The sequence below is a fragment of the Aquila chrysaetos genome, chromosome 20, assembly GCF_900496995.4.
Source record: "Aquila chrysaetos chrysaetos chromosome 20, bAquChr1.4, whole genome shotgun sequence".
NCBI classification, from domain to species: domain Eukaryota; kingdom Metazoa; phylum Chordata; class Aves; order Accipitriformes; family Accipitridae; genus Aquila; species Aquila chrysaetos.
The window spans coordinates 7515067-7532574 of record NC_044023.1 but is presented as its reverse complement, the minus strand read 5'-3'; the positions used below and the strand labels follow the sequence as shown (position 1 = coordinate 7532574).

General features: G+C 44.5%; 1 long non-coding RNA gene across 1 annotated transcript in view; it reads left to right on the top strand.

Moving 5' to 3' along the window:
- The window catches only part of LOC121232472, a 95442-nt gene extending 87788 nt beyond the window's left edge, over window positions 1-7654 (top strand). The window contains exon 3 of the long non-coding RNA XR_005930953.1: window positions 7582-7654. This is a non-coding gene — a long non-coding RNA (uncharacterized LOC121232472). The remainder of the gene's footprint in view (window positions 1-7581) is intronic.
- The last annotated feature ends 9854 nt before the right edge of the window (window positions 7655-17508 follow it).

Here is a 17508-nt window from a genome sequence, read left to right as displayed (position 1 = left end):
GGGGGAGGGAGTGTGAGTGGGAAAAAATATTTTAATAACACTTGTGGTTTACAAGGTCTTATAATATTTCAACAAATGACATGTGCATACCATACAAAGGCAGCTGTAGAAACAACCGAGAGTTGGTATCCCTTTTAATTAATTAATTACTTGGGCTGTATAAAAGGACATTCACAGATGCACCAGGAGCATGTGTTTTTAGCACAAAATACTGGTACTGAGTCTCCACACCTATGAAAGTTGTTGGTCCTATCTAAACCCTTTTCCTTGTAGCAACATATCTTATGCAAGGTCACTCTTCTGAGGCTCTGTCTGCACAGCGGGACTGAGGTGAAGGCCTGGGTTTTGCCCTGAGATCTGCTGGGATGAGGAAGGCAGTTCTTTCACCCAGAGTTGTGCATCCTTGCATGAACACCTTGAAATGAGTGGAGCAGCTCATTGCATTTTCATATGCAGGGAAATACACACTCCTGTAAAATCAAGGTTGCTTGCTTGTTCTGTGCCTGCTCCATAATGTAGAGCTGCTGTGTGCGTGTTCATGTGCAAGGCAGATGAAATGACTCAGCTCCAGGAACTGAAATAATGATTCAACTAAAAGTTTAAACAGAAGTTGCAGGATGGCAAAAAAGCCTTGTGTGGACTTTCCACTGTTCCAACAACTACTTATGACCTTTCATACAGTCAGATAAGTGGCTTTATCAGACAAAAACCTGAAGCAGGAACCCAGCTTGTTAACAGAATCACTTGGGTTGCAAGTGACATTTCTTTCCTCCCCTTTACAAGCTTGATTGCCACATTTTAAATGGCAACATTTATTCTGAGAAGAGTTGACTGAGACTTTAGCCACATCATTGATTTATGCACCAGATACCGTCAAATTGTATTTGCGTTAAGGAATGAGCCATAAGCAGGGAACTGAAAACTGTGGCTTAAAAGGTGAATTCTTGATATCTAGGTTCCGATCTTAGGTCACAGCTTAAAATGAGTATTAACAACTCCTAGAGTCTATGGAGGTGGGGGTGTTTCTTTTCTTCTTTTTTTTTTTCTTTTTAAATTCAGTTGAGTAAAGCAATGGACAGTTTGCACTGTTAGGACAGAGACTGGCTAATAAGTTAGGTCAGACTTGAGGTGCATCGCAGAGAAGCGTACAACCATATGTGAGGTTCAGTTTATCAATTGATTTATTAGATTTGTTTGTTCCTCTGGGACTTTGAGCAACTTGATCTAGTGAAAGATATCCCTGCCTGTGGCAGGAGGGTTGAACTAGATGATATTTAAAGGTACCTTCTGACCCAAACTATTCTATGATTCTTCTCCATTACACGTAAAACTCCATAAGAAGGAGGACGATGCCAACGTATGGAGCATTCTTAGGTTCTTCAGAGCTGATGCAGTCTTTTCCAAAAATCCCAAACTTTGTCAGCTGATTGTTGGAATGAATTGTATTTCCTCTCTTCTATCTCATTTAGAGAAGGAAAAACTTAAAATATGCAACAAGAGGAATAAGAAAAGCAGGAAAAATGGCAACCTATTATAGCTGTGTGCCTCAGGCAAACCTCATAGTGCTCCCAATTCACAAATCTTGTTCCAAATCATACGGATGTAAGAGTTTCTTGGTGAAATGGTTGTCTAGTTTGGGTGGCATGGGAGAAGGGGTTAGGCTGTAAAAACCATCTATTTTCTCAGATATAATCTTAGAAATAGCTTAAAAATCCAGCTTGAGGTAATTGCTGGTTTTGGAAAATTGCAATACAAGGAGCTAAAACTTAGCCAAGTTGCGTGCAATAGAGAACAGAGCTGGATCCTGAAAGGTCCTGGGCAGGCTGTACCAGGAGTACAGTAATGTAATCTGTAACATGAAGTATATGTTATGTAAACATAACATTTACTGTAATGTAAAGTATGGTTGAAAGTGTGTGATAGGTAGAGAGAGAACATTAAGCAGCTTCTGGTGTGTTTACTCTGGAGAAATTGTAAATAGATGTTAGAGAACCTGCTTCATGACTGCCATTTAGATTAGGAAGCCAGGCAGATAAATATTGCTGTGGAAAATGCTGAAATGCCAAGACTCTCAGACATTTAGGCAGTGTTCTTCTGGGAACCTACAGGACAAAGAAGACCCAGCAGATACCCAGACGTTGTCTTTAACTAAGACTATAACTTGTCAGGGTCCTAGGAAAATCAAATCAAGCTGAGCGTGTTATCTAGGCTGTTTCTGCTCCACAAAAATTCCTTTAAAATGTAGTTACTTGGTGTAAATAATTTCTTTAGTATTTTCAGCATCTTCATGAACAGAAATCCATGGCCTCTCAAGTTCCCCAGATCACTTCTGAGCTACTTATTTCTTCAAGAGCAGGTATTTTAGTACCGTTTTGGTTCCTCCTCTGTCTCTTCTGCCTGTAGACTCAGCAATGCTCCTAAGCGTGTTAATTGAGGAGTATGTCTGCAAGAAGTTTCAGGACTATGATCCTCTAAACAAGGCTCTCCTGGGCATCTACATGGAGAGGAAAGACAGGAGTGCAAAAGGAAAGCTGGGTGGGTAGTGGGGTAATTAAGTTTCTGCAGGACCACTTGGAGCCAGAGCCAGGAAACAGCGATCATTGCCTGGCTCAGGTCAGTCCCATCAGCTGAAAAATGGTAGTTAGGGTTGCTGTTACTACAAGGAAGGTGAAATATATTGCCTTGTCTTTCACCACACTGCCCAGTGAAAGCTATGGTGTGAAGCTGGGAAAGCTTGCATGTCAATCATGGTAGTAAAGCGTGAACGTTGCTTTGGGTAGAGCCCTGTAATCAGCTTGGAGGAAAGAGTTAATAAAACATCTTAAATATGTTCTAAGAAAAATGTAGTCCTTAAACCTCCCCATAAATGTGAAACTGCCGAAGGGGATCTTTTCTTAAAAAGCCCTATATTCAAATATTGCGATCAGTAATTGTAAGAATTGCAGAGTAGACAACAGACAAAGTATTGACATGTATTAGCAGTGTCTTAGCTCCCAACCAGCCCTAGAAATGCCTGTCTTCTGCTTCTGTTGTCCAGAAGCAGTTTGCATGTTGAGGAAGATGGTCCAGGCCCCATGGTATCCTCCTGAGTGATCAGCTGATGTTCTTGGAGTCTAAATATCACAAGATTTGGAATAAAATCTGGGACATTAAGTTAGAACTCATTGCACATTCAGTACCAAAGTCACTGTCCAGCCCAGGCAGCCTGTTCCCAGCTGGGGAGAGCAGTGGTTGCATCTTTGCAGGATGCTGGTACGGGCATGGCTCAGTGCTCTGTGGTTGCACAGAGGGTAATCTAGATGCAGGAGATAGAAATTGAAGAACCATCAGGGCTTGGACATTGCTTCTTCCATGATTCTGGTTAGGTGGCTAGTGTGAAAGGTAGTTATCTGATACGATGGCAGTTAAAGTAATATCTATGTGGTGCTCACATAACTAGCCAAAATAATTAGCACTGTGACCTCACAGCTTGGAGAGTAACTATATAAGCTGCTTTTGATAATGCGCTGATGTTGTGATGGCACAAACTGGCGATGTGCTTTGTGGGAAGTCTCAGGCTGGCTGCTACTCAACTTGGGCTCTTCTTTGCAATCGCCCTTGTTGGGCTTGAGCTCTTGCTTTTCATGTTTTTGAGATTATGTTGCTAGTATTGAGGAGACACTGATATTTGAGATCCTTTCTTCATTTGGACTTCTTTATTTTGCTTTTTGTCATCTATTGAAACTGGTCTATTCTAACACTGTCCTGGCTAGATCTCATTTCAAGCTGATGTTCAAACATACCTACTGCCATATGAGGCCAGCTAGTGAGTATTTGCCAAACAGAAGCTGGGCAAGCCACAACGGGCTAGATTTGAATGAGCGAAATAAAAATGGAAATTACAGGAATGTAATTTTGAATGTCTCAGTGAGTCACAATCCGTTTGTTAGCAACAGAATGCCTTTTGGAGATTGTCTGAAAACTTGTGAGAAAGAGTACGGGACACATCACGTCACCTTCGCTCACACTGAGTAGACCTTTGTCCTGCTGTGAGACTTCAAAAGACATGTTGCCCAACAAGAGTTGTGCTGGCAGAGTTGAGTTCAGAAACAAGGAAGGAATTGAGTATGTAGCCTGGGACTTGAAACACAAAAATCAGAGTACAGTTATGCTCCATCCTCTTTTCTAGATAGATCTGTGATATTTAAAGAAAGAGAAGGATACAGTGCTCTCTGATCTGGAAAAAGTTGTACTTTGATATTAATCTGAAAGTAGATGGGAAGAAGACCCCTGTCCAAGTGAAGGTAGCTTTGTGGTTTATCCTTTAATAATCATCTTATCCTAACAGGGGGGCATAGCGTTTGTGTGATGATTAATCTCTGACTTTATTTGGTTACTGAATGTTATTCATTAAAAAATGGCTTAAAGTAAACATATTGTGCTGCCTTGGCCAGATTCTGTTTGGGAACTGTTTCATTTGAAGACCCTGTTTCCCTGGCACTTTTCTGTGATGACTATATGGGAAATACCATTTTTAAGTATTGGCTGGCAGATGTGATTTGTTATCTCTGCCTCCATATCGGCCTTCTGCGCAGATGCTCTGAGAAAACGCAACCCGGACACAGCCTGTCTCTGTGCCACTCATTGCCATGTTTGCTCTGAGCATGGTCTTCAGAGGAACTTCTCCATAGCCACCAAGGACTGTGATTTTTTTAATATGTGCATGATGGTCCCACCCATCCAAAGCATTTGCTTGGAGCAATTTTGTAAATAGTGAGACTTCTGGGAACACAAAGAGCTTTCAACAACCTAATGAGGAAGGAAGACACTAATGCCCTAGGTCTGATCCTGTCATTTTTGCTCATGCTCAAAGAGTTCAGTTGACTTTGAGAAACCAGGAGCACAGGCATGACCGGGCCATGCTGCTAATGATACTCCTCTTGGATGTCACATTCCTTTTTGCAATGCAAGACCGAGACTTTTAGTGAATTCTTTACAAGCTGGTTCATAGTCTCAGTTAAGCAATGCATCCATTATTCATTGAGTTTATTAAGACAGTTCCTAGGGACCAAATAAGAGTAGGGCTTAATTATGGTAGGCATCAAAGCCCCTGCCCCCGATCAGGTTGTACAGAAGAGGAGGGCAGGCAAGATGGGGAAAGGGATGGCTACAAGGCATTTGGTTACAGACTTTGACCCTGTTCTTGTTAAGCAGTGCATGTGCTTGAGCACTATGCAAAATGGCAGCCTGATTTCTGCACTCTGTGTTGATGTGGGGGCTGCAGAGAGGAACGCTAGGAAGTGTGCGAGAACGTGACATGAATGGAGACCAGAAGATTGCTCTGTTCCGTATTTCCCTTTCTTCTCTTTTTTTTTTTTCCTTCTTTTTTCCCCCTCTTTTCACGCCTGCCACTTTTTTTTGATCTAGCTTCTTTTTGTGTTGTCTTTGGAAACCAGCTGGGCTACCTTGGTGAAAAGATTACTTTCAAGGTGTGATGACTTAGAAACCAAGGCCCGTTCTGGTGAGCAGAGAGGCCAGATGTGGATGTGAGACAGGCTGGTGGCTCCTGGGCTCACAGCCTTTCTGAAGGCTGGGGGAACCAGGAGGGCTGCGGCTGTAGTACTGTTCGTAGCTGTGTTGATTTAATTTCTGTAGAATGAGCACTAAGGTATGCCAGCAGTGTGCATGGGCCTTGTTGTAGGGTAGGTGAGAGAAGCCCTGGTTTGGGGAAAGCCAACCTGCTGGACCCAAGTGCAAATTTTTCACATGCGCTTGAAAATCTGTGCTTGACTTCACTCTCTCGCTGGTGCGAGTCTGGATGAGCAGTAAGGAGGAAGCATCCACCAACTTTACAGGGTCTTCCTCACTCTGCTTAGTCCCATTCAAATGGGGCTTGGTGGTGCACACCAGTGTCCTGCTGGGACATGCTGCTCAGAGAGCTGTACTGCTCAGCATCGCACAAGTGCCTGAGGGGTTGTAACAGTCTCCAGGGGAGCTCGTGTTCCCTTCACGGGACACAGTGACTAGCACGACTTGGGACTTCATGCCTTGAGCAATTTGGAGATTCTTCTTTTGGTACCTCAAGGTGATCCTAACAGGAGGTGCAGGTCACTGTAAAAGGTTTGTTTTGTAGAGTGCTGCTTGCCGCTGCTCTCGCTGTCCCCTGCCCAGGGGTTAGGCTGTCAATGTGGTATCCACCCAGCCAAGCCGCCTTCTTCCTTCTACTTTAGAGGCATCCGAGTTCAGCTTCCTGGGGCAGAGCCCACGGACTCAGAGGTGCAAAGGTTCAACTGCTGTGAACTCTGTCCTGATTTTGGCACTCCTCTTTAAGTGTATAAGGGCTTTTGATGCATAACCTAGGTATGCGCTAGCTAGTGTTACTTGTAGCCAGATCTGCACTTTACAGCTCTTCAGGGATCTGTCCTCCACCTTTGTGTTTTACAGAGCCCTCCAGGCTTCACACCTTTCTCACCCTGCTAGCTGTGATTTACTGTTTCTGCCTGAAAACAACCTTCTATACCATGGATGCACTGTGTGCTACAGCACATGCCTCTGGAGGTGCAGCTGGGGTGTTTTATTGTCTGCTTCCCTGCTGCTCCTGCTGTGGAAACACAAAAAAGACCTCCCTGGGGTACTCTGACCACTGAGGAGCGCAGTCAGCTGCTGGGACACGGCTGTTGGGATCCCTTTGGCAGTACAGGTTGTGTCAAACTCGTATAGAGCACCCAGGGCTCTTGTGCAGATGTTGGAGTCAAGATTTGGACAGGGGGCATCTTAACTACAGACTTGCCATCCTATCAACTCTACCGGAGTTTGGGGATTTTGGCATGTCATTATCCAGAAGGGTCTCAGCCCTTTTTCTTAACAAAGAAAGGGTCTTTTCTTCTTTCAGTATGCTGCTAATAAACTTGTAAACTAAAGAGAAAGGAATAAATTGCGAATGGCTCCAGTGGAGCTGATGGAAATGGGCAGACACAAAGCTGGAGTCAACAAAGTTGACTTTTGAGTCCAATATTGGACTTTGAGGCTCATCTTCTTCTGGGAGCTTGGGGGGCGGGGGGTTTGCCTTCATTCCTGCTGAACTCCTACAGAAAAAATACCCATTTTCTTCCATTTTTATGGCATCATAATACTGATCTAAATTGGAACAGCACGTGCCAAGAAGTTATCTTTCCATGGAGAACTTGTTAAAATGCTTTTTATGGATTTTTCCCCTATGGTTAGAGATCCTTTCAGGGTTTTTCTTTTTAAGGATCACAGTAAGTTACTGTGTGAGCCCCTCTGCAGCCTGTGCCAACGCCAGCCTGCCTGTCTGAAGGTGGAAACCAGAAGGGCCAGCCAGCAGGTCCCCTGAAGCACAGTGCCACCATGCTGGCTGCTTGCAGCCGACCGCTGTGGAAGGTGATGGGGTAACACAATGGTGTGACTCATTTTCCAAGCTGCTCCCTTTACATTATGGAAATTGTTGGCAAAGACTGAAAATTCAGCCCATAACAAAATGAGTGGGTAATTGTGGCTGGGGAGTGGGGGTGAGCGCATGTGCATCAGTTAGCATGCCTTTTAATTTTTTTTATTATTATTTTTCTTATATCTCTGTTTTAGATCTCTCATCTTCTGAACCTTTGGGAGGGAACAAGTGATTTAGGATCTGAAGGACACCTAATTCGATGCTGTCGAAAATTCTGTAGCTGCCTGTTGTTGGTGCAGATCTGAAGATGTGGTGCATGTGCTTAGAGAGATTGCACATCATGTATGCTACGTACTTCAGCTGTCCAGGCAAGCAGCTTCCTCTAATCCACACCACAAGCCCTAACTCTTCAGGGTAATAAAGCAAGACGTCCGCATAGGTGGTGGTGCTTCGTCAAGAAATTATCATCCAGACCTGTGTGCACAGAAAATATTTAAGGGATTTGCAATGAAAATAAAGGGATAAAGACCTCTGAACCCAACTGGGAAGTCCAGCATGAAGGCAGGGAGCAGAGATCAGGCACATGGAAAGATGTGTGCTCTCCCACCTTGGAGAACAGCAAGTGTCATGTCAGCTCTGTAACAGTGGAGCAGCCTTGCTCTTGAAGGTCAGGCTGTCAAGAGCTGACTTTCTCAAACAGACCAAGATCTTTTTCATGAAGTAAGCCAAACTCCTGCATGAGACCTTCCCCCCCCCCCCCCCCCCAAGTTTCAGGGGGGAAAAGAGCTATCTTGAAATGCTGTTTTGATTTGGTCTGTGTGATACAGCATCCTGCCTTAGTCAACATTCAGTACACCTAAGTCCCAGCGAGCCCAGTGCTTCTGTAAGCGTGAGGAGCTGTACTAGTTAGTTGTGTTATACGAAAAGAAAACTCTGTAAATCTGTTTCCTTTTGATGTTATGATTATCCCTTGCTGAATGTTTGTGTTCAGGTAATTCTGGTTACAAAATATCTCCTTGCTTACAATTTTCTTATCAAAACTAGAGGGAATTAGAACTGCATGTGCAGTTGTATGGGACCAGGTCAGCGCTACTTTCTGGCCAAGAGTTTTTCCTGAGCAAATAAGAGATCTAGCTGGCATTCACATAGATGGGAGTTTTTATTTGGGTTTTTTGTTTGGTTTGGGTTTTTGTTGTTTTGTTTTTTTTTTTGGCAACACATTTGGATGATTTCATGTGCTCATCCTGCTGAAGATTGTCAGCATTGTTTGGAAGTCTTAGCTCTACATGGTCTCAAGTAGATGGCTGACAAGCCAGGTATCCCCAGGGTTGAACTTTTTTTTATTCCTGGTTTGGCTGCTGGGTAGTTGAATACTGGGTATATGTATGGTTTTTTGAATCTTCATTTCTCTGTGAGTGAATATGAGACTAGCATTAGTGTCTCCAATATAAAGTCCTGTAGAGTGGAAAATGCTGGATATGACCTCAGTTGCAATGCCACCAAGTTCTGGGGTGTTTTAGAGATGCCAGTAATACCAACTGGGATGGTACAGATGTTCACCATTTGTTCCTTTGCCATCTGCCACACAACAGGAGTAACAGGGCTTTTCTACAAAAGGAAAGTTCCCCTTTCAGGTCTCTATGTTGCTGTAGAAAATACAGAGCATCCTCTTTCACTTTTAGAAGGAAATGAACCTAAACAAAGCACTGACTGTGCCATGGCCTCTAGGCTGATGGCCAGTGTCATTATCCTTTAAGGGCACATTAACAGCAACCTTCAGTTCAGAGGTGTTGATTTCTGTCTCTCAGAATGGGGACAAGGCATGGATCTCTCTTGCGTTTTCAATGCTGTTGGACCAGTCAGTGTCAATGGGAAAAATGTTTGTTCTGCTGTTGGCCTGTCTTCTGGACAGGGATTTGGAGAGAACACAGTAAAGGTGATGTTGCAGGTAAATGCAAGCTACCAGACAGAAACAACTCTGAGACTGTAGGCTTTCCTGCAGCCAGATGATGTTAATAGATCCCCCCCTCCACCACATGCTTTAGAGGAAGGCTCAGTCTTCATAACAGGCCAAATTCACGGACTTCTATTTGCACCATAATCACCTCTCAATTTCTCACTGATTAACATATGCCCAGAAGCGTTCACAATGAATAGGCCTTATAGCTTTGTCTTCAGTGTACCGCAGACATTTGGTAGTATCTTCAGCTGGTGAAAACTGGCATCACTTTGTTGCCTTTCCAAGTCAATTTACAATGAGTGAAGATTGGTCTTTCTGTTCTTCACATGAAGGTCATGTAACTTTTGTGGCTTTGTGCAATATGTTCTTTCTAAAGAGAAATGAATGTGCAGTTGTCTTTTATTTTGCAATGATCTTCTAAAGTACCCAGTTCAAAGATTGGGCGTGCTTGACACACTTTCCACCAATTTCTTTCAAGTTAATAATCCTCTGATGCCTCTCACATGATCTGTTGGTCCTGCGAGGGTTTGAGCTTTGATGGAGGAGGAGTCTTTGAACACCAAGGGAGGACTGGAAAATCTGGGGAACTTCTGTTTTAGAGGCTTTGATATTGTGCTGGTACTCTATCCTACTGTTAGGCTGTTTCAGTATTTCCAGTCTCAGAGGGTCATTTCATAATAGATAGGGGAAGGATTCCCACTTGGCTTGTCTGCAGCTTGCTTAGTTGCTTGGGGAAGACCGTAATAACTTGCCCACTAAGACTACCAGTACCTTGTTTTCAACAGGATCTAAGAGCAGGATGCTTCAAAGGAACAATGTAGAAAGTTGGAGGGGAACCAACCCCCACTGAGGAAAGGTCTCATCCTAAAGCTTCAGAGAGCTGGGAGGCAGATATTTTTCCATCCCTCTCCTTTCTTCTCTGTGATGATTAAGAGCTTCAGCTGCTACTCACTGTGAGCAAAGGCTTAAGAATTTCTCTCACACATAGTGGAGACATGAGTCGTTCTGCAGGCCTACCGAAATCAGGACTCAGCTTCCTGCACAGTCAGGCTTTGAATCAGATCCCCCAGTGTGGCAGGGAAGTGGGTTGTTAGCTGGGCATCCTCCAGACCTGCTTCCAAAGAGATCCTGAAGATGAGAGCTCAGAGCACTCCAGGAAGCTGGACGAGTCTCGAAGCATTTACAGGAACAAACTGACTTGAGAGGGTTTCAGGCACTGCAGGAAATGAGGAAGAAAAGTCCTCTTTGAAAGCCAGTAGAGTTTGGGTTCCAAAAGCCAGCAGAGGTTTTCAGGAACCACTGCCTTTTCTGAGAAAAAAACCACTGAGTGTGGAATCCACAGCTGCCCCCAAGCTATGGATAAAGGCAGAGTATCTTTAAAGTCCAAGCCCAGCAAGCCTGGCGTGAGTGGTCGGGAGCAGGAAGCATCTTATAAGACAGGAGTTCAACTGCTTGAAGAACGTCAGGGTGCTTCACAGAGTAACGGGGGAAGAAACCAACAGTTTCACAAGCAGCAGTAGGAGTCAGATCTGCTTTCTAACATGTCCTTCTGGGTGTTCTCTGGTGTTGAGGGAGAGCTCAGTTTATCAGCCCTTTCCCTAGTAGGGGCACCGGCAGAGACTTTCTGCTCTGTTTGATCCCTGGTTGTCTCAAAATTCATAGGAATTTCGTATGTTGGTGGCTCCTTTTCTGGTTCCAATTCCAGCTGAAATTGGACAACGATTCCCAGAGGCAACGGGGCACATGGTGTGACCACACATATGGATTGTCTTCCTTATGTATTGGGAAGAAATGGCTGCAGATCACTTCTGCAGTTGCCACTTTCTTAGGTCTGATCTCCAGGAAGAATCACCTCTAAAGAGAAAAAGGTGACTGCCCTGTGACACAGAGTGCATCTGTCAGTGCTGTTTCACTTTGAGGCAGTCAGTAATTCATCTCAAAGGTCTTGTTTGCGCTTGATGCTGCCTCAGAAATCCTGAGTCACTCTTTACCCGAATTCACCCTGGTACATCTGTTTGTTCTATGGTTGTATGATGGTTGGGAAAGTCCTCAAGTACAAAGAAAGTCGAAACTGGCTCCTTCCTAAAAATGTAGTCCTGCTGCTTTTATAATGAGAAAGCAGGTTGGATGTCACATTCCTTGATAAAACACAGCTGCTTGTCAGTCCCAACATTTCCCAGGTGTTGACACACAGCTTAGTTTTGCTGTCTGCTTGCACTCAGGATCTCCTAGCTGTTGAACTCCAGGAGGGCCGACACAGATTTGTACCTCCAAGACATTAAGTACAAATTACATTTATGTCAGACAGAAACATCTTGGACTACCCTCTCAGTCCCTGCCCTGGAAACGGTTATAGGTCTGTATCAGCGTGGAAGAACAAAATGAACTATTTTCTTTCCTATTTTCGACTTTGAAGTGTGTTTGGGGCTGTGTTCAGCTCAGCTCTGGCCTATGTTTACTACTGTCTATGTACACGCATGTCTTTGTCACTTAGGTCACTCTATCTTTGCTGAGGGTTAAGACTGTGTACACAGCTAGTTGCTGGGGTCATCTGAAGTGCATTTACATTTATTCTGTGGTAACTTGGTTACGAATTTAAGCTCTGAAGGGCACCAAGCAATTGTGCTTATCAGTAGGAGCGTTGGTGCTCACCTCTTGCTGTTGGGCCCTCTTCTAAGTTATCTTCAACCTCAGTCATCGCTGGCAGTCCTGAGAGCTTAAAATCAGACAATTGTTTGAGTGTTCATTAAGCTCTAAACAGTGAAACTTCTACAAAAGCACCTCTGAAAGCTCAAGAAGAAAAATAAAACTGCCTGTAACGAAACTTTCCTGCTGGTAGCCATAAATCAGTAGGTTTTTAGTAGCTTTTGATGACCATCTTAATGTGGCCTATCAATCTGACTGCATTTAAAGTTTCAGCCATTGTAATATTACCCGGGTGATCACAAATCCTCTGATGACAGCGATAACTTGAGAAAGATTTAGCAGAATATGAGTATAGCTGGAATTGTGACCTGACAACTGCGGTGTCTCTGACAACCACCTAAAGTCACTAGTGTGCATCTTTCCAGGATGCACAGAGACTACGCTGATGCCGTTTTGTCTTTTGTGCCAGCTCAACTATTGGTCTTCCAGTGTTTCCTACCTTCATTTTCTACCTGTAGGCAATAGTATTCACTCCCGTCATACCTGGCCCAGGGGACGTGGAGTAAAAATTCAGATAAAAGAGAGAAACTAGAAAAGCAGTGATGAGCCAATGTCATCAGGAATTTGGGAGGGTAAAAAATTTGGGCAGCCACTGCCACTTCCCAGTCATGTAATTCACTTTCTTCTAGCAATGGATGCAACATAGCTACTTGAGAGTCTCACCTTCTTTATTTTGCTCCAGTTTCAAAGCTAACAGTAAAGAAAAAAGGTATTCATGAACATCCTGTGGTTTAGGAACTTGGGGAAGTATAAATTGAGAGTTTTAGGCACTTATCTTCAACCAGGTATCCCAAAGGCCATTTGAGCTGTAAAGCCCATCCATCACTTTGGCTACTGACGCCAGTGCCACTGCCAGAGAAAGATCAGTCAAGCTGGATTATCAAAGTCAAAGCCAGAGACAGCTATTGTGGGAATTCGTTGAGAAAGTCTCATGTCTTAATTCCTCATTGCGTAGGAAGTAAAAAGGGGATTGTGCATGAGGGGTGGGAATGCCCTGTTTCTCATTATCTGAATGCATGGTCCTGAAAGAGAGGGTGGAGCCCCTGTGCAAAAGATAAATCATATTAGTGCAGTTTGTTTCCCTGTTTCTCCTTCCAGTGCTCTTTTCTGGGAGCTGGAGTCCAGGGGCTTTGCACATGAACTCTTATATATGGCTAGTAGTAAGGGTGGGTTGTTGTTTTGCAGTGAGAAAGAGCCAGGCGTGGCGAAATGGAAAAACCAGACCTAAAAAGTGGAGTGAAAGCTATTTACTCATAAGAGAGTGACCACCGTGACTTTAGAGGTGCAAAGGCAGGCTCAGACCTCCATCTGCATTCAGCAGCGTTGGCTGTGCTCCGCGTGCTGGCTGCGCTGCTGGCTTGGAGAGCCATCACAACACAGAGCTGTCACTGGGGCTGACAGATTGGCTGTGCCACGGGCAATGGATGTGACTGATGGCATCTGTCCATGCCAGTGGTGGGGATCCCCTCCTGCGAGGGAGCGGCCCTGGCACCTTAGCATAGGGTGCAGCGGGCTTGGGAGCTACAGCTTTGGTAGGGCAGGAGGAGGAACACCTGGAAGCATCTCTGGGGCACGTGTGTGAGCAGAAAGCAGTGATTAGCACTGGTCCGTGAGATGCACTGTGGTGTGATTCAGTCACCAGCCCTGTCACTTAGCTTGGTTCAGAACACAAAGCAACTTAGAAGCCTTTTTTAAATTTTATTTTTTCCATCGGAAGCTGGGGCTTTTTGATAGGTATGTGTGTCCCCAAAGCAGCTATTTCTATCAGGACATTTCAGGGCTTTTGCAGGGAGAGGGGAAGCCTAAGGAAAATGCACAGGTTTTGCTAACCAAAACCCAACTTTTCGCACACCTCTACGCCCCCAGGGTGGAATTTCTTGGAGGGGTTGGGTATGTGATTCACTTGGATTTTAGGAAAGAATACTTACCTGGGAACCAAAATATCCTTCAGAAAATTACTGATAAACCTTTTCCAGTTCCATGAAATGTTTCTCGGAAGGCATGAAACAATTCCCTGCCTTCATCCTTGTGGTTAAACAAGGCTGAGCAGTGGATGGGCAAGATGAAGCTTGATGGTGGTGAAGGGCCCCGCACACCCTGGGGCTCACGGGCACTGGCTCTAAGCTGGCAAAAGCCAGCAAGCTCCCACCTACGCCTGTAGTGAACCAAGAACTGCAGCATTGGGAACATGTCCCAGCCACAGTTCAGTAAGGCCTGAACAAGAAGACACAGGTATTTGCTAAAGGCCAGCGTCCTAAATCTGTCTTCAGAGGGAATCTGCACAGAAATCCACTGAAAACAAAGGAAGTAGCATCCTTTTTGGACCCATGGGAGAAGGTTCAACACCATGTATGGTCAATTAAGTAGGTAGGTGAATTTGAATAAAAGAATGGTGCAACTTAAAACACAGAGCTGTAGCTTGCCCTGTGTGGTCTGGTAGTGCCAAGATACTCTCTAAAAAGTCGTTCAAGCTCCTCTGGTAGCAGACTTTTAGGAGCACTGACACAAGGCATAACTGCAGTGCAGGTAACACACTCCCTCCCTCCTGCATAACTTCATCACTGGCTACTTTGCCCCTCATCAGATTTGATTAAAGTCTCTCAAACTGCATTAAAAATTGAAAGAATGGTGCTATTAATTTTCATGGCTGCTGATTACAGTAGGCATGTTGCATTAGATAGTTCAACAGTTAGGTCAAGCTGCGGTGTCATAATGAAAGAGTGAGACGTGCTGTGCAGAGAAAAGCGCACTGGGTTCTGCTCCGTGGTGACTCCTCCACTCCAGTGGGTCTTGCAGGAGTAGTTTGACTTGCACGCCCCATGGACGGGACATCACGTCACGATGAGCGACTTCCATAATTGCTACTGGTATTGGCTGTTTTGGCAGAGAGGCCGAAGACTGAAGGCACCGTGGGAAATGAGCTCTGGGCTTGCTCTGGAAGAGACCTCTTTAGTTAAGGGTCGGGGCACATGGACAGGCAGCAGTAAAGGAGGAGCTATTATTTGTGGACAGAGAGCTGACACCAAGCTGCAAGGCTGCTTATTGCAGTGCATTTCACTGTATTTTAAAATCCGGGTGTATTTTTAATGCTAAAAAATAAAGCTGAAAGAAAGCAACAGGAAGAGGGTCTGAAATAAAAGGTTGCAAGAAATCAAATGAGCAGCTTCCAAGAGCTATATGTCTGGGTATTGCTCTGGGTGGAAGGCGGCTTGTTTTCTAATATTAGCTCTCAGCTTATGCCCCAGTAGTGAGACCATGAACACTGGAGCATCTGTACTGGCTCTGGCCAAAGGTCCACCTTAACGTAGTACCCTGTCCCTGACTGTGACCAATAACATATGCTTAGGGGAAGTGTAAGAGAGAAACTGTGTTCGTAGCATGATCCTTCCTCTGGCATAATCTCTGGCCCATCATCCCATCTTCTGGCATCGGCATCCTGGTGATTTTTGGTGGACCTGATAATTGCAGTAGTTCTAGGTTTGGGTTTTGATTTGGGGGGTGGGAGGGGTGCTGAGAAGTACTGAACGCTTGTGCTTTAATCACCTTTCTGCCCTTTGTGTCTCTACAGACCTCGGTCACCTCCCCCTGCCATCTCTTTTCTGAGCTGAGGCATCCTCCTACGTGGAGGCAGGAGCTGTGCAGTGTGCAAAATCACTCGTCAGTCTGTTCTTCTCCATGTGTTGTCTACCCTTTCCAAGGGGGGGTGATGAAACCCCCCCCCCCCAACAGGAATCAGGACTTAGGTGCATCACAGGGTCATTTTTCTATGGTGGCTTTAAAAAGGGAAAGCTTTACCTTCCTTTTCTCTAGTCTTTCAGTAATACTTTCTGAGATCCTGCATGACTTCGTGACTATTCCTGAGCCTTGACCTGGCATTTTTAAAGCACTATCTGCAGCATCGTCAATCAAAATGATAGATGACTGTGAGAGCAGAAGGAAGCACAGTATGCTCACGAAGTGGAGAACTGCACGTGCGGGTAGACACTTCTGTGAGCATTTGTTTTATACTTTGCCAGTGTAGTATTTGTGCTCTCAGAGCATGGCCAGTGTCCCTTTGGTGCACATCTGCTTGGCCCGCCTTGGAAGTGACCTCACTGCAGCAAGCAAGATGAGCAGAACATTTCCAGAATCTTGGTCATATTTGAGAACTCCCTGAATTACTGACTGGTTTACGTGGATGCTATGCTAGAAAAGAAAGAGGAAACATTTGTTTGAGTTGTAGATTGCAAGTGTTTCAGAATGACCTTGCAATCTCCTGCATGCAGAGTCAGCCACGTATCAGACGCCAGGGTTAAGTAACAGCAATGTAATCTGGCCCTGGGGTTATTCCATGTACATCCCCTGCTTGTTTTGTGGTTTTGAAGTTCCCTAAAGCGGTTTTTTCCTAAACTTAAGCTGTGAAGATGAAATCCCCCTTCAATTTTATTCCTTTTTGGCATTTTTATTCCTTTTTGTAGATAGTATTGTCTCACTGCAAAAATGAATTTGATGATGAAATACCATGTTCCCATTTCTTGACATTTCCCCTCCCTGTCTGGAGACCTCTGTCCTCTTTTGTATATGTTTTGCTGTAAAGCTTTTGTTGGTAGCTCGGATAGGTGTTGTACAGCACGTGTACAGATAAGCATGTGTTACCTATAGACTATACAGCTTCCTCTATTTCACTGAGAACAGGTGAGTTTCTACCGGTTAATCAGAGCTGCAATAGAGACTGGATTTCCAGTTCTTGCTTTTATTTATCTAAGTACAAGCCCTCTTCTGACTCTTGGAAATTTCCACTGGCTCTACTCACATAGAGCTTCAGGATTTGACTCTATCTGTTCAGACCAACCTTGCTGGTCAGCGTTATTCTATCCATTTTTATTCAAGAACAGAGTTAAGTTGGTAACTCTGAACTCTCCTCCACAGGAAGCAGAATCCTGGCTCTACTGGCTCTGACACAGCAAATAACACACCATGTGGGTGACACGTTTAGGTCTATTGCTTGGATTTACGTCTCTCTCCTCTAGGGAGGTGAGCTAGTCTTTTTCAGAAAATAAAGGAGGACAGAAGTGTAAATAGAAAGCTATTAATTTAGATATCTAGACAATATCCATAGAATTTAAACGATTGAAAATTTAAAGCAGAATTAGGGAGGTGGCAGCAGTACCCCCCTGGGCTTTACGCAAGAAGAGCTGTTGCATTTGGGGGAGAAGAGGAGAAAGAAGTGCTGAGGTTTTTAGAGGACTGCTCTGTTTTGCTTTGTCACTGAAGGAGGGATGGTATAAAGGAAAAGGCAGAGGGCAGAATGGCTTTTATGTTTGGGCATGGGCTGGGAGAAATAACATGCTGTAAATATTGCAGCTGACACAGCAGAGGCCCATTTGGCCCAGAATATAGGGCAATAAATGCAGTCAGGTGACTCAAGGGTGTTGTGCATAAGTCTGCCAGGTAGTTAGGCAAGAGCCAATCAGGA